At 40.6% G+C, this 27,484-nt stretch overlaps 1 protein-coding gene and 1 non-coding gene across 15 annotated transcripts in view; both read right to left on the bottom strand.

The window, feature by feature from the left end:
• The window catches only part of LOC122556528 (teneurin-2-like), a 1,106,639-nt gene that overhangs the window by 959,938 nt on the left and 119,217 nt on the right, over window positions 1–27,484 (bottom strand). The gene's annotated exons all lie outside the window — the stretch shown is intronic.
• Window positions 10,668–10,772, bottom strand: LOC122557004. Its single transcript, XR_006313732.1, has one exon. It is a non-coding gene; the product is annotated as a U6 spliceosomal RNA (small nuclear RNA).

Genomic DNA, 27,484 nt, shown 5'->3' with positions numbered 1-27,484 from the left:
TTTGCCACTCCTCAGCCCATCTGATTAAGATCCCATTGTAATCTGAGATAACCTTCTTTGCTGTCCACTACACCTCCAATTTTGGTGTCAGCTGCAAACGTACTAACTACACGTCTTATGTTCACATCCAAATTATTTATATAAATGACGAAAAGCAGTGGACCCAACACCGATCCTTATGGCTCTCCATTGGTCACAGGTATCCAGTCTGAAAAGCAACCCTCCACCACCATCCTCTGTCTTCTACCTTTGAGCCAATTCTGTATCCAAATGGCTAGTCCTCCTTGTATTCCATGAGATTTAACCTTGCTAACCAATCTACTATGAGGAACCTTGTCAAACACCTTACTGAAGTCCATAAAAATCACATCCACCACTCTGCCCTCATCAATCTTCTTTGTTACTTCTTCAAAAATTCAGTCAAGTTTGTGAGACATGATTTCCCATGCACAAAGCCATGTTGACTATCCCTAATCAGTCCTTGCCCATCACAATACATGTACATCCTGTCCCTCAGGATTCCCTCCAACAACTTGTCCACCACTGATGTCAGTGTTCTCACTGGTTTAGAGTTCGCTAGCTTTTCTTCGCCATCTTTCTTAAACAATAGCACCCACGTTAGCCAACGTCCAGTCTTCCAGCACCTCATCTTTGACTATCGATGACACAATTATCTCAGCAAAGGGCACAGCAATCACTTCCCTAGATTCCCACAGAGTTCTAAGGTAGACCTGATCAGGTCCTGGGGATTTATCCATCTTTATGTGTTTGTTAATTTTTCGTAGAAGCACTCCGACATCCAGAAATACTTGAACTCAAATTGCAAAGGCAGTAACTGTGCAGATTCACTGCTGCATCAGACGGCAGTACAGGTTTCTTTCTCTCTCTCTCCCTCTCTCTCACACACACACACATCATGTGGCCTCTACGTTTGTTTCTTTTCCTCCTTTCTAAAGTGCCAATGCAACAGCTCATAAAAAAAGTAATTACTGCTTCTGGAATTTGAGGAAATCAGCTCCAATACCCAAAATACCTCAAAAAAGGATCAGGTCTTACAGCCACAACTTTTGCCCATCCTCCATCTCGGATTACCCTACAGATCAGCCATGGATCTTCACACCCTCAACTTAATTCAGGTGAAGGTAGGACAGCATCAGGGGGTGTGCCTCTTCCTTGCCCAATTATATGACTATCCTGCTTTTTTGTGGTCTGAAAGATTCCACTCATTGCACTTGAATACAATACCCATATTTTCTATTTAGCCAATGAAATTCCATATTTATTTTAAATACCTCAATTATTTTACTTAATCTTTTGTACTCAAGGGAATACAACCTAGTCTACTGTATAATTCAACCATTTCAGTCTCATTACCATTCTCCATGGCCAGGACATCCTTCCTGAAATGTAATCCCCAGGGCAGAATGTCATACTCTAAACAGCATCTAACCAGAGTTTTATTCAACTGTAATATTTTCCAGCCCTCTTGAGATAAAGACCAACATTCCATTTGCCTTATAAATTATTTTTTGTACCTGTGCACCAGCGTTTAGTGATTTCTGTTGTCAGAGCCTGAAATCTCTTTGCTCCTCTGCAATTCCCAGGTTTATTCAATTGTGAAAATGTATCTCAGGCCCAAACATTTCCACATATTGAACTTTGAAAGAATAGGATAATATGAGTTGAGAGAGCAATAAATATGAAAATATTTAATTCAACTCAACAAATATTCTGATATGCTTGCAGGAATAAACATGTGAGAGCCCAGGCTTACCTGGCAAGTTGTCCATTAGCTAAGGTTTACAAGGTAGCAAAATAAAGGTGAGTTTATCAAATTATTGACTTAACTAACATGGTATTTTAATTGCTTACAATTCATCTTCACAAATTCACCAATGTGTCAACATCATTATTTTTTTTAAAATGGAGCTGTGTTTGAAACAGTATTTCAGGACAAGTGTTTTGATGCCACGATTGAACTTGCAGTTTTTGGAGCGTATGTGAAAATGCCCTTCTTTCTATTACTGTAAGAACTTCCTCTTCTCTATTTATAAACAGTGAAGTCTCCCTTCACGGTGGTTAATCAGTCAGGAGCATGCCGCTGAAGGCAGTCATTATCAGGACAAATCAGCACTCCACAGGACTTAACAGAGAAAGATGGTTTCACTTAGAGCCAGTGTAAATCCAGCTTTACAGAAACTGCTCTTAACATAGAAATCACTTTTATTCCAGTGGGGGATAACATCCCAGTCCAAGCAAAATGTTATTTCACAACCGTGAATGCAAAACTGAAAGAAACAATAACTCACAGTTAAGAAATGGGCACAATATGAGGGTTGCCTACATTGTGTAAAAGGGCAAGTTGTCCACTGAGCAAGCACGATCACAGGGGAGATCAAACACTCTTCCTTGCCACTTGGTGTAATTAACCTGTCCAAGTTATTAATTTACAAGTGGTTTCCAATTGGTCAAACAAACATTGCATTCAGCACCTTTTGCACAGTATTTCTCACCAATTCTAAACAAATGCAGTTTCTTAAATTAATCTATGTGTCAACATAGGGAATGTGTTTCCAACGTCCCAAATCAGATTTATACAGCCAGGCTTATGCATCTCTTTCAAGTGGGATCATTCTTTTTAAAATTGTTATTTTAATATAAAGGGCTCTGAACTCATGCTTTATTATTGCTACCACAATCTCCTGCTCACTCACAGCTCGATTCATCATCTGGACAATCTATTTCCACATAAACATTGCCTAGAGGGGCGAAAGCGAGAAAAACCTCAATTGTTCCCTCGATAGTTACTAAATGTTACAAAATGATAAGCAGTGTCCTTTACAGACACCAGATATCCTGTTTTTTTTTCTCTTCACTAACTATGCTGCCTTTTGTAACTGATCGATTTAGTAAATTCAAGGCAAAACAACCTTGGAAGATGGTGGAAATAAAAAGTTATGGCATTCCCCTCGCCTCCTGTGCATTTATATGTTCAGCTTCATTTACCAAGTCATTGCATTCTGTCATACAACCTATTAATCACAAAATAAGCCTCTGTTAAAGGGACCCAGTTATTAGATCTGGTAGGATAAATTTCTGGTTCTTAAGATACTCTACACCATTTGCATCAATGTAAAGTGGTCTCAGCTTTTCACTGATGACTTCTGTGTAGGTTAACTTGACTGCGAGGTCATTCAAGGCACACTGAAACAAGTATAAGCTTACCTCAAGAGATCATCTCACAACCCATGCAGCAATACTGCAACACAGTTCAGAGCCACGTTTGAAACATTCATTGTCAATCATTTTAATGTTAGTAAAGGGCCAGCACTCTTGTTGATCTCACACTCATGTTGACTTCACACTCACATTAAAATAAAAAACTTTTAGCTGAGGTAGAAAGATCTGGATCTTTTTCTGGTTAAAGAACAGTGCTCAATCAGAAATTTAACTTTGATCTACCAGCCCAAGCAATTTCCAACCCACTGCCTGGAGCGTAACAAATTTAGATGAGGTGTCCCCTCAAGTTCAAACCGAGCACATTGTGTTTTTATTCATTCTTGGAGTGTGAAACAGATTTGCAAATGTGAACATAACCTCCAATACTACAATGATGGAATCCAAGTCAAATTCTCCAGATTATTCAGAAAGCAACAAATTCAATGCATTTTTGCAACTCATCAACATGAGTTAGGGAAAGGGGAAGTTTTCAGGATATGGCTTTCTTAAAATTCAACTGGTCTGTGCACAAGTGCAATTTTAAAATTAGTACTAGAGTAATGACGATAATTTTGTTCTATGCATTTGTGTTTCTAGCTATTGTAAACAATTGATTATGATACTTGAAGTCAAATTTGCCAAAATTCAGCTAAGTGTCAATTTTGGCAAACTGCGTGAATGATTTCTCTCCTTGAGCTCTGGTGACTTAAAGTCATCAGACCCTTTGGTCCGACTATCCATGCCAATCAGATATCCCAACCCAATCTAGTCTCACCTGCCAGCACCCGCCCCATATCCCTCCAAACCCTTCCTATTCATGTACTCAAATAGATGCCTTTTAGATGTTGCAATTGTACTAGCCTCAGCCAATCCTTCTGGCAGCTCATTCCATACACGTACCACCCTCTGTATGAAAATGTTCCCCCTTAGGTCTCTTTTATATTTTTCCACTCTCACTCTAAACCTATGCCCTCTAGTTCTGGACTCCTCCACCCCAGAGAAGGGACTTTGTCGACTTATCCTATCCATGCCCCTCATGATTTTATAAACCTCCATAAGATCACCCCTCAGCCTCTGACACTCCAGGGAAGACAGGCCCAGCCTATTCAACCTCCCACTATAGCTCAAATCCTCCAACCCTGGCAACATCCTTGTAAACCCTTTCAAGTTTCACAACATCCTTCTGATAGGAAGGAGACTAGAATTGCATGCAATATTCCAACAGTGGCCTAACCAATGTCCTGTACAGCCTCAACATGACCTCCCAACTCTGTACTCAGTACTCTGACCAAAAAAGGAAAGCATACCAAACGGCTTCTTCACTATTCTATCTACTCATTTAGTCTCTCCCCCATCTCCTGTGGCTTCACATAAAGGCCAACTTGCTGATCTTTGAGAGGCCCTATTCTCTCCCTAGTTAGCCTTATGTCTTTAATGTATTTGTAAAAACCCTTACAATTCTCTTTAACTATATTTGCCAAAGTTATCTCATGTCCCCTTTTTGCCCTCCTGATTTCTCTCTTAAGTATACTGCTACTGCCTTTATACTCTTCCTAAGGATTCCTTCGATCTATCTTGTCTACACCTGACATATGCTTCCTTCTTCTTCTTCACCAAACCCTCAATTTCTTTAGTCATCCAGCATTCCCTATACCTACCAGCCTTTCCTTTCACCCTAATAGGAATATACTATCTCTGGACTCTCATTATCTCATTTCTGAAGGCTTTCCATTTTCCAGCTGTCCTTTTACTTGTGAAAATCTGCCCCCAATCAGCTTTTGAAAATTCTTGCCTAATATTGTCAAAATTAGCCTTCCTCCAATTTAGAACTTCAACTTTTAGACCTGGTCTATCCTTTTCCATCACTATTTTAAAACTAGTAAGAGTATGGTCGATGGCCCCAAAGTGCTCCCCCACTGACACTTCAGTCACCTGCCCTGCCTTATTTCCCAAGAGTAGGTCATGTTTTGCATCTTCTCTAGTAGGTATATCCACACATTGAAACAGAAATTTTTCTTGGACACATTTAACAAATTCCTCTCCATTTAAACCCTTAACATTATGACAGTCTTAGTCTATGTTTGGAAAGTTAAAATCCCCGACCATAACCACCCTATTATTCTTACAGATAATTGAGTTCTCCTTACAAATTTGTTTTGCAATTTCCCTCTGACTATTAGGGCGACTATAAAAAAATCCCAATAAGGTAATCATCCCTTTCCTATTTCTCAGTTCCACCCAAATAACTTCCCTGGATGCATTTCCGGGAATATCCTCCCTCAGCACAGAGGTAATGCTATCCTTTATCAAAAACACCACTCCCCCCGATTTCTTACGTCCCTGCAGTTTATCAGTCCTACCTTGTTCTCTGCTTTGTCCCTGTCTGCCCTGACTGTTTGACTCACTTCTTTTATCAACTGTACCAGCCTCAGATTGATCTCTTCCCTCACTTCCTCCCTGGGTCCCACTCCCCCACCTTAATAATTTAAATCCTCCTGTGCAGCTTTCGCAAATTTCCCTGCCAGTATATCAGGCCCCTTCCAATTCAGGTGCAATCCGTCCTTCTTGTACAGGTCACTTCCAACCCAGAAGAGATTCCAATGACTAACTTCACTCTTCTCCAAAACTCACCGCATTAACTAAGTACCACATCTCTTTGGCACTAGCTTCTGCTCAGCAATTGCAGAAGTACTCTGTCAGCCTATAGATTAGATTAGATTATTTACAGTGTGGAAACAGGCCCTTTGGCCCAACAAGTCCACACCGACCCTCCGAAGAGCAATCCACACAGACCCATTGCCCTACATTTACCCCTTCACCTAACACTACGGGCAATTTAGTGTGGCCAAATCACCTAACCGCACATTTTTTGGACTGTAGGAGGAAACCGGAGCACCTAGGGGAAACCCACACAGACACAGGGAGAATGTGCAAACTCCACACAGACAGACGCCTGAGGCAGGAATTGAACCCGGTTCTCTGGCGCTGTGAGGCACCAGTGCTAACCACTGTGCCACCGTGCCGCCCAAATCTATACCTCCCAGGATTGCCAGCGCTTGCACCATTTTAAAAACTCAGTTGTACGTCAAGTCAAGCATTGCCAGTCTGTGGCTCCCCTTCATTGTTTAGACTGTGGGAGGGAAACAAAATAAAATGTTCCTGAGGGTACACAGTTGACACATCTGACACATCATTGAAAATACAAATGCATATTTGTAACTCCCTTGTTATTTAAAAACCAAACTACACAGATTACCCATCCATAGCATCATTCCATCTTAGAACTGTGTCAAAGGGTTCTACCAATGTTCCACCAATGTTCAGTGTACCATGACATCTTCTGATCATTCAATGTGCAAGCATCACATACTAGAAAGCCTGCATGCGGTTGAAACTGTTCACTTTTATTCAAAAGTAACAGAAGTGAAAAAAAAGAAAATAGAAAAACAATTGTAGTTGCTCCTGGGTAGAGAAATGGGCTGCATGCCTTTTCAGGCTGCAATAGATTTACAGTGTAATGAAAAATAGCAGCACCTCGACCACAGTGGTGATAATTCCTGCTGGGGCTGGATCTATTGGCTACAGTTCCAATAAGCTTGTATGGGGAAGATTAGAAATGGAACAGGTCCTCGGCAAGTGAGCAGTCAGCATTCACACCACACACAAATGACAGTTTAGTATAGTTTCTACATAATTTTACTTGGAGGACTCTGAGTAGAAGGACCATTGAATGCGTTTAAATAGATGTCTTACACTGGAGACCTTATTCAGATGTATGAGCAAAACCCATGTGACATAATACAATAAGAGATTATGAGTACTGTAAGATTACTAGCGCCTTATAACTCACCTTATTGAGCTGACCACTCAGGACCACAAACTGATCTCTGCACAGTTCCTCAACAGACTCTGTGAATCCCTGGTCGGGTTGCACTAGACCTGCGAGACTGATTGTAGCCCACTTCCCAGACTATTGTGATATAGACCCCTTACTCTGGGCCGAGCAGCTGCCTGACCACATCTGAGCCCCTGGACTTGTATTGGACAGTGCCTTTGACTTACAATTTCAGGATCCCCTCACTGGGCTGTCTCCCCTAACCTGACCAAGGATTGCTCTGCTTAGACTTAAAAGAGTGCAATTAGGTGAAGTAATATTATGTGTTTATCATGGTATGACATTGGTGCTGTCCAGCAGCATGTCCACCCCCTTGACGGATTTCAGCTGACAACCAGAATGAGCCTGCTGGCTTTGTGTCTTTACTAAAAGGCAAGGCAAGGTGGTTCTGTGAGCCTTTAAGCCAAGGAGGCAAAGTATAAAAAGGCAAGGAAAGGAAAGGTATAGATATGCAGTGAGCATCCAAGAAGGTTCCAAATAGTGAACACAAACAGAATATGTGGAGTGCTCTGGTCTAATCCATGAGTTGGGTCCCTGTGATTATAAACAGTGTGTCTGGTAATAGCATTATAATGCTTCAACGTGCAGCACTGAAGTATAGAACAGTATTGTAAGTAGGTTGGAGATGTGCTATGGTGATACGGTGAGACTGATGTGTGTCTGTTGCCAACTTCCGAGGAAAGGAGTTTGGATAGTCGCTGCCCCTGGATCATGCCATAATATTTTGGTGATTCCTGTCCAAGATGGAAGACATGTGGAGCAAGCAGAGTCTAGATTACAGTGGTGCTGGAAAAGCACAGCAGGCCAGGCAGCATCCGAGGAGCAGGACCTGCTGTGCTTTTCCAGCACCACTCTAATCTAGACTCTGGTTTCCAGCATCTACAGTCCTTGTTTTTACTATGTGGAGCAAGCAGACAGCTGGAATTATTGGGTCCTGACTATCTAGTTTCAATTTGGTGTGTTGGAGTATGGGAAAATGCATCTGAATGAGCTGATATTAGGAACTAATGAGATAGTAATCTGTGCAAACAGGTCTCTCATTGCTCATCACTGAGATTTTCATCTCACCGTCAAAACGTTTTGTGGAATCTCAATTTTTTGATTTCATCCTATTTTCCCAGATGATTTGTCAGTGTCCACATTATATGGGGGCTGGGAAGATTCCACCCTTAGTTATGAAGCAGTGTTGCTTAATATTGGAATTTTAGTTCACCACCTTATTCTTCCTCTGACTTCAGCCTTCGAAACGGTTCCAATGAAGCTGATTGCATGCTTTAAGAACAGCAACTTTTCATTCATCTGTGTACTTTATTGCATTTGGATTCACAGATGTTTAAATTCAACAATTTTAAATCATCACCACCACCCCTGTTTTTCAAAAACCTTGTGCTTGCACTGATTTTGTCATGTCTTTTGCAACTTCTCTGGACTTAAATTTTCATCTTTTATGTATTATCACCAACATTTTTCCCAGGACCTTGAAGGTGGCAGGACAGGTTAATAGAGTAGTTAAGATGACATACTGGACACTTGCCATTATCAGGGTGGCATAGATTATAAAGACAGGGAGGTTTAGATTAGATTACCTACAGTGAAGAAACAGGCCCTTTGGCCCAGCAAGTCCACACCGACCCTCCAAAGAGTAACCCACCCAGACCCATTCCCCCCAACTAATGAGCATGGCTCATTCACCTAACCTGCACATCTTTGGATTGTGGGAGGAAACTCGCACAGACACCGGGAGAATTTGTAAACAGTCACCCAGGCTGGAATCGAACCTAGGTCTCTGGCACTGTGGATACTGTGAGGCAGCAGTGCTAACCACTGAGCCATCGTGGCATCCCCCATGGCAGTTATGTTTGAGCTGTACAGAACTCAGCACCACTTTCTCAAGGGCACATGGGTTGTGCAATACATGCCAGCATTGCCAGAAATGGCCAAAACCCAATTATTCAAAACAAAATTGCCAGTTGCTTCTGATATTGATTAAGTCGGAGATAGGGCAAAGCAGGTAGCTCACAATCATGAAACCGGACCATATTTACCACAATACCTTCCAGCAGAGAAACAATAACATTCTACGGTTATGTAGCTTATGTTTCATTTGTGATTTTATAAACAACAATTAGCACATATATGACATCAACAATATGATAAATAATCCCAAGGCACATCACTGGAGCATTTTCAAACAGAATTTGACAATGAGTCATTAAAAAAAGAGAGATGTAAGAAATGACCAAAAGCTTGATCAAACAGCTAGGTTTAAAGGCGATACTTAAAGAAGAAGAGGAGGTAGAGAGTTTTTGGGAGATAATTCAGAATGTAGGATATGGGTAGCTGAAGGCTTTGTTCACCCAGGCTGGATCACAGGAATCATGAATGGACAGAAGTCCAGAATTGGAGGATGTTAAAATTTGAGAGGGGTGTACGGATGGTTCAGTTTACCAAGAAAACCATTTAAAATTAGGGGAGGGAAGGAAAGAAATGAACACCTGGTGTGTGTACAGAACCTGATGTTACACTTCTCAATTTCTTTCTGTGACTGCATTTTTTTGATCCTGAATTTCATAAAATTTTCACTTCTACTCAAATGACTAAATAAAAACTGCATAGTTCTTACACTTAAAAATATAGAGGTGTTTGTCAGACAAGGGAAGAAAACACGATCTCGAAGGCTTGCAATGGGGAAACGTGTTCATGTGAATCACAGTCCACGGTAAAAGGGATGACTTTGTTTAGTAAATGCACTAACAATGTATATCTTCTGTAAAGATAATTCTATAAAACATTAAACTTTGTGAATCCAATGTAACAGGAGACGTTAATATGTTTATAATAAAGAGATTAACACCTCCATAAAGATAACATACAGAAGAAATTAATACGAATGCTGACTGCAGAACTTAATCCCCAGGATCAAGAACCTAAGAATTCAAACCATAAGCAGCTCACCATTAATCTTGAGACATTCTTTAGTTATATCTTTGTACAGGATGAAGAGGATCTGCCTTTCATCAGCAGCTTTTCAGTTTGCCCTTTTCCTTTCAAAGCTTGACCAAGTCCTTGACCGAGTATGAGTCACGAGAGCTGTCTTGAAAAGACACTAAGATAATTTTTCATTAAATGAACCAAAACCCTCCCTACCATTCTTATTTAAAATGTTAAATCTTAATCACAGCACAATGACAGAAGATCAAAGAGTACTATTAAACTTAATAATCTGGCAAAGTGAATGAAAATGGAAAAATAATTCAAAACGTGCACTTTATTCAAAGCAAATTGGCAATATATTATTGCTGGAAATAAGCTGCTATGGATCTTAGGGCCGACAGCAACATGAATAAACCTCATGTCCTATGTTAGCATTACATCCAGAGTTCTGTTTTCTAAAGTCCCTGGTGGGGGAAGGGTAACAGTTGTTCTTATGTCGAACAGTTACGTCAATATTTTGAATCAATTTGTTCAGACATGAGACATTTCTATCACAGGAAAGACTTAAATCCAGATCTTCTGGTCTGAAGGGAGGGTCACTACCACAGAGCCACAAGGACCCTATATAGAATGCTTCATGAATTTGTGCGTCATCTTTGCGCAGGGGGCATGCCAATCTTCTCTGTCTCGTTCCAATTTTAATTAGGTAAACTGTTAGCACTACTCACAACATCACTCTCCTTGCTTGGATCACTCCGTTTTGCATTAGGAATGAATCAGTCTGATATGTTCTGTCTGAAGGCTCTATTATTTCACCAAAAGCTACCAACAATGTTGTTTCTCTTCCAAATGCCTGCTCATGTGTAACCTTAATGGAAGGATCATTCACAAAATCTCCATGATCACATGGGTCAGGAAACCTGCTACCAAACTAAGGCCATCGATGTAAACTCAGTGAATTGGTTCCATGTTCTGGGTATATTTACACAATGGTGCAGCCCACAGAGATTGGCTGACAATCCTGAGTATACAGAGAAGCAGAATGTAAAAATTTAATTCAATAAAAAGGGATCAAACAATGTTGAAAATTAAGAACAAGCAGTTAATCATATATCGGAAGGCTCAACAGACATGGTGTTGTTCTTTTCAGATCTTCACTGTTTGGTCTTGAAGAACAGCAGGAAGTAGTAGTGCCAAGATATGTTGATAAACAAACAATCTGGCAGGATCCTTCACTGGGCTGTCATTTTAAGTTCCTTTAGTGTTCTATCATTATGCTGTGATTAGAATCTATTATCTCAAATAAAAATGATATGTTAGGTTCACTTCATGTCATGAAAAAGAATCCATGAGTTTATTTCAGACAAACTTTGTGACACATTTTTGTGTTCAAGGGCCATCTTTAGCCCAGAATAATTAATATTGATTTCCCCTGTGTTTCTACAAACCATGTGATGGAATATTCACAACCACCTGATGATATCAATCCAGAAGGAGAATTAGAACTCTGGTTCCCATCTGCCAAGAATATCTGGAATAGGCTTGTATCCTGCAATTTCTGACTCAGAGACAGGAATTATTCTCAATTCTGAACAAGGTCTAAGTTCCCATAAATGTGTGTGCCATAGGAAGATCACGCTGCTTCAACTGTTTTATTTCTGCATGCTGATATGATGTTTCATAATGCATTATTATTTGGAAAGTTCGTCCCGCTTTTTGCGGGAATAAAAATCCTTGAATTTGGAGATCCAAGATGGCAGTGATCCAGTAGGTCTGCCTTGCTGGGCTCTGCCCAAAAACCCAGACAAAATGGTGCATTCACCCTCCCTCTCTCCCCATTGTGGTGCAATTCCCATGTTCTAGACTGCAAGACCTGTTATTTTTTAGCTTCAATGTTTTGTTTCAAAGGAAGGGTAAAAAAAAGGACTAAGGGGAAAGGACCACAGGGATCACAACAAGCAGGGCACTCCCCTGCAGTACCAGTTTGCCCTCGGCCGCAACATCAACCTCCGCGAAAGCTCCCAGGGACTTACCTGTGGAGCAGAGCCTAGTCCCTCATTAATTACTTTCAGGTTAGGGACTTTATAAAGAAAAAGACTACAGAAATGGTTAGTCCCTGTAAGTCAGATAGGGAGAAGAGAGTGCTTTGGTCCATGGGTACTCTCTCGGTCAGCACCCTCTGCCATTTATTTGGAGGTAGTGTCTCAAAGGATATCGAACGACTGTGTGGAATCTGGGCTCAAGAACCGAGGTGGAGATCTCACCAGAAGAGTGGGAGAATATTTGGGAGAACGGAAGAAAGGTTTCAATTTGCAATAGGATGCAGGCTCTGCAATTGAAGGAATTCCACAGAGTTTATTTGGCACTGGAGCGGCTTGCAAAATTAAAGACGGGAACGTCCCCAATGTGCCCTAAATGTAAAATAGATGTTGGTACTCTTACTCATTGTTTGTGGTCATGCCACAAGCTTTGTACGTATTGGCACACTATAGCGAGTGTTTTGGAAGTGGTCTTGGGATCTGAGGTCAAGATCCGATGTCCCTCCTCCTGGTTTTAGCGAATCTCCCCTCTTTGGACACACAAGGGAAGAAATTGTTTAGTATTCTTTCATTTTGTGTGAGAAAGAACATTCTGATAAGCTGGGTGTCAAAAAATACCCCCAGGGCTGGCTTTGTGCATGGGAAATCATGTCTCACAAACTTGATTGAGTTTTTTGAAGAAGTAACAAAGAGGATTGATGAGGGCAGAGCAGTAGATGTGATCTATACGGACTTCAGTAAGGTGTTCGGCAAGGTTGCCCAAGGGAGACTAGTTAGCAAGCTTAGATCTCATGGAATACAGGGAGAACTAGCCATTTTGGATACAGAATTGGCTCAAAGGGAGAAGACAGAGGGTGGTGGTGGAGAGTTGTTTTTCAGACTGGAGGCCTGTGACCAGTGGAGTGCCACAAGGATCGATGCTGGGCCCTCTACTTTTTGTCATTTACATAAATGATTTGGATGCGAGCATACGAGGTACATTTAGTAAGTTTGCAGATGACACCAAAATTGGAGGTGTAGTGAACAGCGAAGAGGGTTACCTAAGATTACAACAGGATCTGGACCAGATGGGCCAATGGGTTGAGACGTGGCAGATGGAGTTTAATTCAGATAAATGCGAGGTGCTGCATTTTGGGAAAGCAAATCTTAGCAGGACTTATACACTTATCTTGCTCCATAGTGGAAGGTTAGATTACTAAAGTATCCAAAGGGAGTTCCCAACAATGTTCAGAGTGTCAGAATTCAGAATGTGTGAAGGGTGACACCATCATCATTTTGTCAACATTTTCATATATAGAACAGCAAATACCTTATAGAGGTTTACAAAATTATGAGGGGCATGGATAGGGTAAATAGGCAAAGTCTTTTCCCTGGGGTCGGGGAGTCCAGAACCAGAGGGCATAGGTTTAGGGTGAGAAGGGAAAGATATAAAAGAGACCTAAGGGGCAACTTTTTCACGCAGAGGGTGGTATGTGTATGGAATGAACTGCCAGAGGATGTGGTGGAGGCTGGTACAATTGCAACATTTAAGAGGCATTTGGATGGGTGCATGAATAGGAAGGGTTTGGAGGGATATGGGCCAGGTGCTGGCCGGTGGGACTAGATTGGGTTGGGATATCTGGTCGGCATGGACGGGTTGGACCGAAGGGTCTGTTTCCATGCTGTACATCTCTATGACTCTATGACCCTCGGGGTTGCATAGGTTAGTTATGGTGCACATTCCCCTGGGACTTCCTTACAAGTATGGTGCACCAGAAAACAGAACTTTTTTTAATGGACGTGGTGGTCCTTTTTGAACCATATAGATGCGGACATATAAGCCATATTGGATAGGGCCTTTGTATTGCCACTGGAGCTGTGTCTGGTGGCCCGGGACCCCCTCGGAGGAGGAATTCTGAACAAATACGGGCATGCCAATTGATGCTCCCAAGGATGGGGAGCTTTGGTGGCATTGCGCTGAGTTTTGTAACTTAACGTAATTTAATTTAATCTGCCTTGGGTAAACTCGGTTTAATTTAGCTTCTTCTTGTTTTAATTTAGTTACTTATTGAATTGTAGTTTGTGGAGAGTTTTTTTTTTCCTTAATTATTTGTGGAGTGGCGTAATAGTTTGTTTAATGTTATTGTTGTTATATTGCAAAATTGTTCTATTATTTTGTAGTAACTTTATTTTTTTTGTAAAAAATTCAAAATCTTCTCAATAAAAATATTTATAAAAAACGTCCTTGAATTTAACAGGGATCCATTAATCATAAAAAATGGATTTGAGGAGGTGCTCGACACAGAACCAGGAGAAATGGTGTGAAGCAAATTACACAGATTGGAATTGTGAAATGGCTTTGACCATTGCTGGGACTTTTCTAGGAGTAACGCTGAGCAGTTTTTGAAATATCCGTCTAAACCTAAACTAAGTGAAAAAATTGGAAGGAGCAATAAAAGCAGGCTATTAGCCGTTTTCATGCAGTAAAGGCTGAAAAGAATTCTTGAGGTGCTTAGAAGGCAGTGTGAAGAAAATGGCAATGAAATGCAGAACTGCAGATTTAATTCGATTTATTGTCACATTTATACAGAAATACAGTGAAATGTTTTTTTCTTGTGTGTTATACACAGTGTTGCCATGCTTCGGCACCATCTTGAAACACTGAATATAATGCAAGATTTTGCTGCAATAGAATTCAACTTTCTCTCTTTTCATTCTTCCTCTGCAGTTCCTCCAGTCGCTGCTTGACATCACTCGGGGTCTCTGTAATGGGCTCTAGGGTCTCTGTAACAAGCTCCTGGGTCTCTGTAACAGGCTCTAGGGTCTCGATTATGGGTGTCTGCTGCCACCACTCCCACGACCTCCAGGTCCAAGTTGGAGCCATGGGCCTGGGGATGCCGGGGGTTCCATACCTTCTGTTCTCCATCCAATCCTCCTCCAGATGCTGCCACTGTTTCGCCACCTGTCCCCTTCACTGATGTTTCCACTCTTCTATGTCCCCGGGCCTAGCTGTGGACCTGAAGCCTCAGCTCAGCCTGGGGTTCATGCTGGAAGAATCAGTGGGACCTACTTCTAGCTCGCCGGGACACCCCAGGCTGGGGTGGAGCCCTCCCGGCTCATCCTGGCATTGCTGCCAGCACTGCCAGAGGCTTCCCCCTTCCCCCTTCACCCGTCATGTTCCAGGCATTGCAATGCCTAATTCTCTTGATATGGTCTCTCAATCTCTCTCTCTCTCTCCCATGAGGGACAGACTCTGATCTTGTTGTCTGCGTCAGGGAAGAGGCTGAACTGCTGGTCTGTCCACATGGCAAAAAAAGTGGGTTGAAGATGTGCTGTGATGGCACAGTGGGGCTGATACGTATCTGATGCCAACATCTGTGAATGAGGATGGTGGTGGCAGTTCTGGCGGGACGTTTTAAGCAACTGTTGACCATGTACCATGCTCTGAGATGTTTGCTGTCATTGATAAATGCCCTGAGAACTGTAGCTGCCCAGTTTTGTCCAGCGTAGAGCCATTGAGTCATAGAGATATATAGCATGGAAAAAGACCCTTCAGTCCATGCTGACCAGATATTATAAATGAATTGAATCCCATTTTCCAGCATTTGGCCCATATCGGCCTAAACCCCTCCTATTCATATACCCATCCAGACACCACTTAAATGTTGTAATTGTACCAATCTCCACCACTTCCTCTGGCAGCTCCTTCCATACACGTACCACCCTCTCCATGAAAAAGTTGCCCCTTAGATCCATTTTAAATCTAAACCCATGCCCTCTAATTCTAGACACCCCCACCCCAAGGAAAATACCCTGTCTATTGACCCTATCCATGCCCTTCATGATTTTATAAACCTCTATAATGTCACCCCTCAGCCTCCGACACTCCAGGGAGAATAGCCACAGCCTGTCCAGACTCTCCCTATAGCTCAATTCCTCCAACCCTGGCAACATTCTTGTAAATCTTTTCTGAACCATTTCAAGTTTCATAACATCCTTCCAATAGGAGGGAGACCAGAATTGCATACAGTATTCGAAAAGTGTCCGAACCAAGGTCTTGTGCAACTGCAACATGACTTCCGAACTCCTGTACTCACATGCTCTGACCAATAAAGGAAAGCATACCAAATACCTTCTTCACTATTGTATCTACCTGAGACTCCACAGTGGATAGTACATATCAATGTGGCAGTATTAGGTACTAATGGTATGTAAATTGACAAAAAAAAGTCTCTCACCACTCACAAGCAAGATTCTCATCTTGCCAATCAAAATTTGCTTGCAGAATCAGGCTTTGAGTTCTTTCCATTCAGAATCACATTTCTTCTGATCTTGCCGTATTTTCCAATCTGACTCACTAAAGCCCACGTTGATCGGGGCTGGGAAGATTCCACCCAATAGTTCTTATCTCTTAGAATATAATTTTTATGTTCTTTTGTGTAATAGATTTTATGTTCTTTTGTTAAAATTACTTTGGCAACCTCTTGTAAGTATGTTCATTGATGACAATAAATCAAAAGTAAAACTGGTGATCTATCAAGCCAGGTTTCACCCTCGAAACTGAAAATGTGTTGCTGGAAAAGCGCAGCAGGTCAGGCAGCATCCAAGGAGCAGGAGAATCGACGTTTCGGGCATGAGTCTTTCTTCAGGAATGTGGCTGAAGGATGCCTCCCTTCACCCTCGAATCTGACTTCTCCAGTTATTACCATTTGCTGGGATCATAAGAAGACATGGTATAGCGAGCAGCTAGCGAGTGAGGGTGGTGTCTGTATCCTGGGGTGGCAAGGCTCAGGGTGGAGTCACCATCCTGACTTCTCCCAAGTTCTGCCTGGCTTGGGAAAATTCAAGGCTGATCTTCCTGACAGGAGGCCAGTTGAGGACCATAAATGCCCACATAAGGGGCACTTAGTTCTGTCAATGCTGAGATTCAATTCGGCAGGCAAGTAAAGAGTCACAGAGTCATACAGCATGGAAACAGATCGTTTAGCCGAACGTAATCTCAAACTAAACTAGTCTCACCTGCCTGCTTCTGGCCCATATCCATGCCTCCAAACCTTTCCTATTCATGTATTCATCCAAATACATGCCTGGAGCTGGTTGGAGAGTGGATCCCTCCTCCTTATTCAGCATCTTTTGTTCGACAGATGGGCACAACAGTGGCAGGGAATCCACCCTTGTCATACCCGCCCTCTCCCCTTGATTATCCTTGAGTGATCCCAACCTTCTGATCTTGTGTTCTGGGGTTACAATGATGCTCATCCTTCTTAAACCAATTGCAGGATCATTGCACTCAGAGCTGCGGTGATGATGACCAGTGGGGTGCCAGCCTCTGACCCACTGCCAGAATTGCTCTGCAGATGCTCACACCCCGCAAAGGCAGTCAACCTTCTTCCTGATTGGGATTTAATCCCATTGGGGTTTCCAGGAAATTGCTGTGGCAGGAAGCCACTGAAAACCCTGCCACTATGATCTTTAAATTGTGCTTCCTCAGCTAATACCACAGCCATTTCGTACACATGACTTTTTAATTATGGTGGCTGCAGGTACCCAGTTTTAGCTGGGTTTATTCTCACTGTCTTTTATACAAAGACTTTGTTAAATTGTCAAGTTGGATTCATGGTTGTGGTTCCATGATGTAAAGCTCTGAAATCGCAGGTTGTGCATAATTCTGATGCTACAATGACAGTAGCTTGCATTTGAATAGCAAAGTACCAGTATGTACCGAGGTGTTTCAGAAAAATGTTATCAAGCAAAACATGGTAATTTACAAAATAGAAGCACTGTGGATGTTGGAGACCTACAACAGGAAAGCTGGACATGCCAGAGAAAGTTAGCATGTCTGGAGTGTCTGTGGATAGAAAAACTGAGTTAATGCTTTGAGTCTGATATGACTCAAAATGTTAACATTTTTTCTTTCCACTGATGCTGACAGATGATCCAATGTTACATTGGAGAACATTTTGTGGTACAGTGGTAATGTCCCTTCCTCTGAGCCAAGAGACCCATGTTCAAATCTCACCCACTCCAGAGATGTGAAATAACATCTCTGAACAGGTTGGTGAAAAAAAATCTAAAGGTGAACATTATGACAGATGATCAAAGGCCTGGTCAAAGAGGCAAGCTTTTAATGAGCTTCTTTAAATAAGGGAGAGGGAGAGTTGCAGATAAGTTTTGAAATGGAATTTAAAAGCTTTCATCTTGGATCTGAAGGCATACCCTCTATTGGTGGATCAATTAACATTAAGGATGCACAAGAGGTCAGAATTTCTGAAGGGAGATAACTCGAGGAGTTGTGGGACTGGAAGAGATTACTGAGATAGGAAGGGGTGAATATATGGAGGAAGTCGAAAACAAAGATAAGAATTTCAAAATTATCAGGTTCTGCGCTTGTGTAAAACACTACTTTGACGTTTGTCAACACAAAATCGAATGGCAGTTTCATGTTTCCCACAGAGGCAGAGTTTGATGAAATAGCTCTACTGAGCTATTTTCTAATTTTGCTTTGAAATGAAGTGGAGAATATATTTTTTTATCGAAGAATTTAATGGACTGGCACATATGGCTCAGTCTAAATTCTGGATTTCAAACCTGACAGGTTTTCAGATTTATCAATTTGCCAGGCAATGCATATGTCATAACACTGCCTGACATCCCCTGGCGGCATCTGTCCATCAGCACTAGCTTGTTGATTGCCGGAGGAGCTAAGCAACTCTCCTCTTGCTGTGGGAAGCACTGCAAATAGAACAGCTCAGATTGATCCTTATCTCAACACCTAGAGTGGACACATTGCACTTTCAAATCTTTTTGCAGTGGGTGATAAGAAGACTGGCAATTTAATTCTCTGCAGCTACCCTTTCCGGCCATTGAAGAGTAACACTGATGGGCTCCAATTCACAAATTGACGTATCAGCCATGTTTGGCTGTCTTGAGGAGTTCTATAAAGTGAAGAAAATTAATTTGCATGGATACATGTGGAAGTTGTGCACGGTATTCTGGCACCCTGTAATTGTGATAAGTTTGCTGTGAAAGACCTTTTCCTTCTAACTTTCTTCTGCCCCTGTCAATTTGTTTCCTTCCCTTCCTAAAATCATTGGTTTCATTGTGCTGCAGTGTATAATGTGTTAGATCAAATACTGCAAACTCAAGAAAATAGAAAAATAATGTTTTTTTTCCCCATGTAAATTAACTCACCGGTAATAGAACACACAACATGACAGCACAGGCACAGGCCCTTCGGATGAACATGACAACAAATTAAACTAATCCCTTCTGCCCGTCCTTATTCCCTCTCCCTGCATTCCTTGCATATTCAGTGGTTATCTAAAAGTTTCTTAAATGCCCCTATTGTATCTGCCTCCACCACCATCTTTAGCAGCGGATTCCAGACTCCTATCACTCCCTGTGTAAAAAACTTGCCCCTCACATCTCCTTTGAAGTTTCCCTCTCTTCACCTTAAATACTTGCAACCTAATCGAGATAACAAATCAGCTCACTTTGATTCATCACATTGTCACCTCTCCGTCATATAAATTTTTAAATTCCACACCCACTTGAACATATTATCTGGACCAAAACGTCAGTCAAGTTCTGAAAAGGTGCTAGCCATTTGCTCTGATGAATCCTGTGGATAGGAAATATTACCTCGCACAAATGGAAGAGCTAGAAGATATTCAGACCAACAACCCTCAAAAAAGATATATATTAAATAGTCGATTTGTTTCACTTTATACATCCTTGCTAAAATGACTTCCTCATCTACTGACATTGCAATAATTTCTCTGCTTCTCCAATTCTTACCTCTTGAGCATCTCTGATTTTTAACACTCTACCATTGGAAAATATGCTTTCACCAGTTTAGGATCTAACTTCTGGATTATCCTCCCTAAAACTTTCCATCTTATTTTCATTGACATTTTTTTAATTTGCTTCTTAAAACTATTACTTTAACAAACACATGGTCACTCATCCAAATATTTAATTAGTATGTGGTTCAATGTTGATAAAATTCTGATAAAGCAGTCTGGGATGCTTTAGTTCATTTGAGGTGCTATATGAATGCAAGTTGTCATTATTGCAGCCCCTGCATAGCACTGCATTTCACTTTGTGAAATGCTTTGGGAAATCTCACAAACGTAACAACACATTATGGAAATATACCCTATTGAATGGTCAGATGTAGTACTTTGGTTTTAACACAATGAAATTGTGGCCTAGATTTTGCAGTAAGAATAATGGTGAGTCTCTCAGTATTCAGGAGTTTGTGCTGACAAGCAGCTTCAGGTATATGTACATGTGCAGTTAAATGTTGAAATCAGGAAATTACTATCCAATTTGTCTTGCTCCCCCATAAGATTGGTTTCACTGACCCCTTAACAAGAAATTTGATTTTAGAAAAATGAGTAGTATGAAGCTGCAACACCAACCAACTAAAAAAACGAACAGATAATAAGTCCTAATTACTTGCAAACAACATTTCTGACATTGAAAGTGTACTTTTCCCAATGTGAGGTCTCATTCCTTCACAATTTAATTATTAGTGGAAATTAAAAAGCTTTGTTAACAATTGATTAACTTTCTTAATTCCATCTTATTCCTTTATTTATTTTGTTTCATGAACAATTAAATTGACTAACAAATTACTTGGATTAGACAAAAAATGAAAGAAGTGTGGATGTTGGAAAACAGAAACAAAGACAGAAATTGCTGGAAAAATCTCAGCAGTTCTGGCAGAGTTTGGTATGTTTTCTTTTATTAGTCAGAGTATTGAGTACAGGTGTTGAGAGGTCATTTTGCGGCTGTACAGAACATTGGTTAGGCCGCTGTTGGAATATTGTGTGCAATTCTGGTCTCCTTCCTATCGGAAAGATGTTGTGAAACTCGAAAGGGTTCAGAAAAGATTTACAAGGATGTTGCCAGGGTTGGAGGATTTGAGCTATAGGGAGAGGCTGAAGAGGCTGGGGCTGTTATCCCTGGAATGTCGGGTGCTGAGGGGTGACCTTATAGAGGTTTACAAAATTATGAGGGGCATGGATAGGGTGAATAGGCAAAGTCTTTTCCCTGGGGTCGGGGAGTCCAGAACTAGAGGGCATAGGTTTAGGGTGAGAGGGGAAAGATATAAAAGAGACCTAAAGGGCAACTTTTTCACGCAGAGCGTGATACGAGTATGGAAGGAGCTGCCAGAGGATGTGGTGGAGGCTGGTACAATTGCAACATTTAAGAGGCATTTGGATGGATATATGAATAGGAAGGGTTTGGAGGGATATGGGCCGGGTGCTGGCAGGTGGGACTAGATTGGGTTGGGATATCTGGTCGGCATGGATGGGTTGGACTGAAGGGTCTGTTTCCATGGTGTACATCTCTATGACTCTACAACTGTGGGGAGAAATCAGAGATAACATTTCAGTTCCAATGACCCTTCTTTAAAATGGTGAGAATACTAATGAAAAGTCTGTTGAATAGATGTAAGCAGAGTAATTACCAAGTACTATTCATTTGCCAACCAGGAAATCCAGAGCATGACCACTAAACTGAGTTACTAACTGTAGTTACCCTGAAAGAAGGTGATGTAACAACATTTGTTTAATGGAGCTGCCCGAACACAAATCAACTTCACTCATTTAGTTTTGGTAAAAATCTTTTAAAACATATATTTGCAAAGTGTGAATAGACTGACAACTGGCAAAGACTAAAATCTGTAGAGAAAAAAATGATTCACTCAAAAATTCTGGGCAATGGTTCCGAATTAATTAACATTAAACAGGTCACAAAGGAGTATAACACTTATCAGAAGCAAGGCAGACCCTACTGATTTACTTCTGGCAAATAAAGCATTGTTATTCCTCTGCCTGTTCTTCATTTGGATGTGGAGGTGTTATATCTGTTTGTCTTTCTGGTTAGCACGCTGAGTGCTTCTAGAGTTGCTTAAAGCACTGTAAATGACTGGAATTGATTTTATATACATATGCAGCCATCCTCTGCTCACTACATTATGCTAGAGAGAGAAAAAAAACAATATGCTTTTATCGGGAAACTGCTTTAACTTCTGTTGCAGAAACTCTTTTTAAATAGACTCTACAAATAGTTTGCTTGCATTGCTGGGTAAATAGACTGTTTGCCTTGCTTCAATCGAGAGTCTGCATTTTTTAGAGGCAAACACTTGGGAGAAGAACAGCAGCATGGCTAAGCTGGGCTGTACTTGTACAGTGACATTTGAGTGCTCCAACTATTCTCGAGAGGACAGGAAAATAAATCACTATGAACTAATGTGTCTATAGACCAAAGACTACAGTATCGACACCTCCACAGCAATGTTCTGAACCTAGCAGTGTCTCAATTCTAAGCCATTCCCAATGGTGCAAGATATGTTTGTTTAAACAAAGACCATCAATAGGTGAAGCAAATAAAATGGAAAGAAACTAATTTGTACAACATAAAATCAGCATGAAGCCTTAAGTATAAAAAATAAATGGAGATGCCTTTTGGCACCTGATCAACATTGCTTTTTTTAAACTTGGCTATTTTGCTATAAAATCTGAACAGCATCACATTATTCAGTTTGAGGGAAAAGTGCTCTGAAGCTGCAGTTTCAATGTTGAGACTTGATGGTCATATTGTGAAATTACAAGCTTAGGTATGTTTATGATAATTTATTTTCCTATTTTAATGCAGGTATGAGCTCAGATAAATGCAACAAGTGTGTGCATTGTTTACAATGTAATTTGTAAGGGTCACTCTGTAGAATAAAAAGAGACGTTATTTTAAGTTTTCACCTGCACATGATATGACAATAGAAACTGCACAGAAGTCCATCTAAGTTTCAAGATAATTTACATTATCATTTGCATGGTAAGATTGGACAGAATCAACACAGATTTATGAAAGTGAAATTATGTTTGACAAACTTGTGAAGAGTTTTTTTGAGAATATAACTTGTAGAATATATAAGGGGGCTAGCGGGTGTGGTTTTTTTTAGATTTTCAGGCTTTTAATGATGACCCGTATAAGAGGTTTGTGAATAAAATTACACCACATAGCATTGAGAGGATACATTGGCAAGGAGTGAGAATTAATTAATGGACAGTAAACAGGGAGTAGCCACACATGGGTCATTCTCAGGTTGGCAGGCTGTGACTGTATGGTACCTGAATGATCAGTGTTTAGCCACAGCTATTCACATTCAAAATCAATTATTAGGATGTGGGGATCAAATGTAACATTTCCAAGATTGCAAGTGAACCAAAATTAGTTGGGAATAAGAGTCATTAAAATGAATTATACAGCAAATAATGAGGCAAGGATGTAACTGGTAAAATGCAATGTGGAAAAGTGTGAAGTAATCCAGTTTAACAGTAAGAGGATTCACAGTATTTATTAGATGGTGAGAAACAGGAAGCATTAATATCCAGAGAGATTTGGGTGCCTCTGTTCATGAGTCACTAAGGCCTTTCATTAGGAAAGCTTTTGTTAAACTGAGAGGGTCAGAAAAGATCGACAAGGATGTTGCCAGAACTGGAGGGTTTGAGCTCTAGAGAGAGGCTGACTAGGCTGCGGCTTTTTCCCCGGGAGTGTCGGAGGCTGAGGGATGACCTAATAGAGATTTATAAAAATGTGAGTGGCATGGATAAGGTGAATAGCTAAGGTTTTTTTCCTCAAGTGTGGAGTCCAAAACTAGAGGGCACAGGTTTAAGGTGAAAGGGATACTATTTAAAAAGGACCTGAAGGGTAACTTTTTCACGTGGTGGGTGGTGTGTGTAAGGGCTTTTGCCCAAAATGTCAATTTTTCTACTCCTTGGATGCTGCCTGACCTGCTGTGCTTTTCCAGCAACACTCTAATTCAAAGTATGGAATGAGCTGCCAGAGGAAGTCCTGAAGACAGACACAATTACAACATTTAAAGGGGATCTGGATGGGTACATGCATAGGAATGGTTTAGAGGGATATGGGCCAAATGCTGGCAAATGGGATGAGATTAAATTGGGATATCTGGTTGGCATGGATGAGTTTCACTAAAAGGTCTGTTTCTGTGCTGTATGACATTATGACTAACACATAGAATTGGAAGAATTAGGAAGGCAAATAGCATGTTATCCTTTATTGCAATAAGATTTGAAGATATGAATAAATATGTCTTGCAGTAATTGTGTAGAGTCTTGTTAAGACCACACCTAGAGTTTTATGTAGAGTTTAGGTCTCCTCACTTAAGAAAGAATATATTTTCTGTGCAAGCGGTGCAATGAAGGTTCAACAGACTGATTCCAGAGTTAGCGGCATTGGCTGATGAAGAGAATTTGAGGAGACCAGTCCTGGCAGCGGCAATGAAGCTTACAAAAGTTTGAAGGGGCTTAACAAAGTAGATGCTGAAAGACGTTCTCTTGGCCAAGGAATCTAGAATCCAGAGACACAGTCTCAGCGTAAGGGGCAAGTCATTTGGGACTGAAGTAAAGAGGGACTCCTTCAGCCAAATGGTGGCGAATCTGAAAGTTTCTACCTCAAATGTCTGTCAGGGCTCAGCCATTAAGTGTGTTCCACTTAGATTTGGATTTTTGCTGTTGAGGCAGCTGGAAAATCTCCAGACTCAGCAGTCCCAGCATTCCCCTCAGTTTAAAGGGACCCATTGACATAATGTAAGCTTTGGAAAGGGTTAGTGTCAGGTCATCCAATCCTGGAAGCAGATTGTAAGTGGTCATGTTGGGTTGGCGAATATCAAGGCCCACCCTAGATTCCTGGGACTTCGATCCAGTCACTTTATGAGCTATTAAACTCAATGACCTTCATCCTTTATGCTTTCTCACTGCCCTATTCACTCTTCATACACCATCCATGCCCAGTCAGGACCCTCACCCACTTCATATGCCTCAATATACTCTCATGTCCTCTTCAGTCTATCCATGTCATTTCATACACCCATGCCACTGGAGTTTATATCTCTACATATCCTCTATGCCTTCTCCAAAGCAACTCATATACGCAATTCTGAAAAGTAAATTCTCATTTATGAAACTCATTCAAAGATCTTAAATCTCAAGTGCTCAATCTATTACAAAATAGAATGTCCTGCTTAGTTACTACATCAAATGCTTTAATTGCCTCTTTAAACTGTCAATCAATATGTGAATTATTCTAACGCAATTACTTATTCAGCATTTAGAACTCAGCCAAACATTCATTATGATTTCAATTATAATAACAGCCTTTGGGAAATGCCAATGAATTGCTATTAAAACTGCTGCCATAGAAGGTCATTTTTTCCCAACTGACACTGTTATTCAAAATAGTCTAGCAGATGAATTGTTTTGAAAACTGATAAGTCCAGCCCATTTATTTTTATGCTTAAAGGATTTGGGATGTAAAAATAACTTATCTGCTCATCACTGCATAATTATTTGACTCCCACACTGCAGGATCAGGCTCTTCGAACCAAAACAATGGGACTTATTTGAATTTAATGCTGATTGCAAATGATACTTCTGACTTTAGGTTCCTCCCTTTAGTGATTCACTCGACACCATAGCTTGCCAGCAAGAGTTGGATCTTTCTGAAATGAAAGCAGAGCTTCCAAATCCATGTCCTATCTGCATATTTTATTATTTCTGGAGTTAGTCTGATTCTGTGAAAATCCATTATTTAATCTTTGTTCTCCTATCCGCCATTACACCCAAACAAAAATTTTTTAACAATCTTTTCTTAGAAAAGTGCACCTTTTATATGCATTAATGTTCGCTTTTATCTTTGACTGAAGGATAATGATTTCAGATTGTTGGTGAATTGTCTGATTTCAGGAACTGTCATCAGGTCATTGAATAAAGCTTTCAAGTTCAAACTATAACAAAACCCATTGGTGAAAATCCTTGCAAAGAGATTATAATCAATTTACAACTGCTCCAGCATTTCATGTTTGGGAAGCATGATATGTTCATTTTGGAAATAAACCCAAAACATAGAGAAGCAAACATTGAGTTGATTTATCGGTGTTAGTGTTTACTTTCCTCAGACCAATTAGGAAACGTTTCCCCACAAAATACAGGAAACCCTAGAGATACGGGAATGCTGAAGGTAAATTCAGAAACTGCAGAAAAGGAATGAGGCACATTAACAATTGCGGTGTAGTAGTTCGGTCAACAGCTAAGTGCTCTACTTATAAATCAATGCTGTATAAATATAACAGAAGAGCAATTAGTCAATTCTTGAACCACTGACTGACCAGAGTTGGATGAGTAGTCAATTTAATGAGTTGTTTAAGTAGCTCCTTTGCCATTGCACATTCTTTTTTATTCATTCAATCCTTTTTTCAGAAAAGCTGTTTAAATCTGAAATCTCACAACCAGCATCCAGAGATTTACAAAACTTGAAAAAGCAAGCTCCATTTTTTAAACACATCTCACACTCAACTCAAGTTTTAATTAAAAGCTGACTTATAGTGTGAAGTCTTTAATTAGGAGCAGACAGCACGCGTCTTTACTCTGGGACATATTGCAGCAGCACAAAATAAGTGCATAAATTGAAGACACTGTTCATATACCTTGCAAGTAAACAGCTAAATAAATCGTAGTGTTTAATTACCAGCATTAGTTGTAACCTTTAACCTTTGTAAAGCTATGTGTCTTTTTTCACATTACTTATGTGTATGGAATTTTAGTTTATCTGCTGTGAACTCGCTGGTGCCACACTGCCTTCTTATTGGAAGCAAAAGGTACTAATGTAATGGAAATCACTGAACATAGTAGCTCAAGGCAACCATTATGTTCCATGGTACTGATTTCTAAATATTTAAACAGTGTAGCTTTGGAAGGGAAACTTCTGTTGAAGTCACAAAACAGGATATCAAAGTAGTTCATATCGGAGTTTGGTAGCTCCATGGACAAAAGCAGTTTGTGATGGAGCTATGAATGATGCGGTCCCTGCTCTATAATGCATGTACAGCCCACATGCAGTGATAACTTGGAGTGCAGATAATTTGGATTCAGGTCCCCACGAGAGAACAAAATATGAACGTAGTGTGAGAAAGTGGGACTAATATACATGGCAGTACAGATTTGATGGTCTAAAAGGCCTCTCCCAGACTGTGTGATCCTATGATTCAATGATGGGGAAGTATTTTCCTGCTGAAAGATACTTTTCATTTTGCTGAAATCGTCCATTCATAGAAGCATGGTAGAAAGAAGCTCAGGTTAGTTTTAATCGCTCTCTTTATACACATATCCCATCAGGGCTCATTGCTGGTTTTAATCTTTGAAGAATGATCATTTAAACAATCCAGAATTAAACTGAATTGAACTGAAAGAGCTTTATTATTACACATCGCGCAGCAAGGTGGCATCACATATGTAACCTGATCTGCCCTGAGGAAAGAAAATATTCATTTCAGTGTGGCTGCATTCATTTTAATACAGCTGGCAATTCAGACAGCCTTAAAAATGGC

Source organism: Chiloscyllium plagiosum, chromosome 14, assembly GCF_004010195.1.
Source record: "Chiloscyllium plagiosum isolate BGI_BamShark_2017 chromosome 14, ASM401019v2, whole genome shotgun sequence".
NCBI lineage: Eukaryota > Metazoa > Chordata > Chondrichthyes > Orectolobiformes > Hemiscylliidae > Chiloscyllium > Chiloscyllium plagiosum.
The sequence above is the reverse complement of the archived record's forward strand: the minus strand, read 5'-3'. Positions and strand labels throughout refer to the sequence as shown.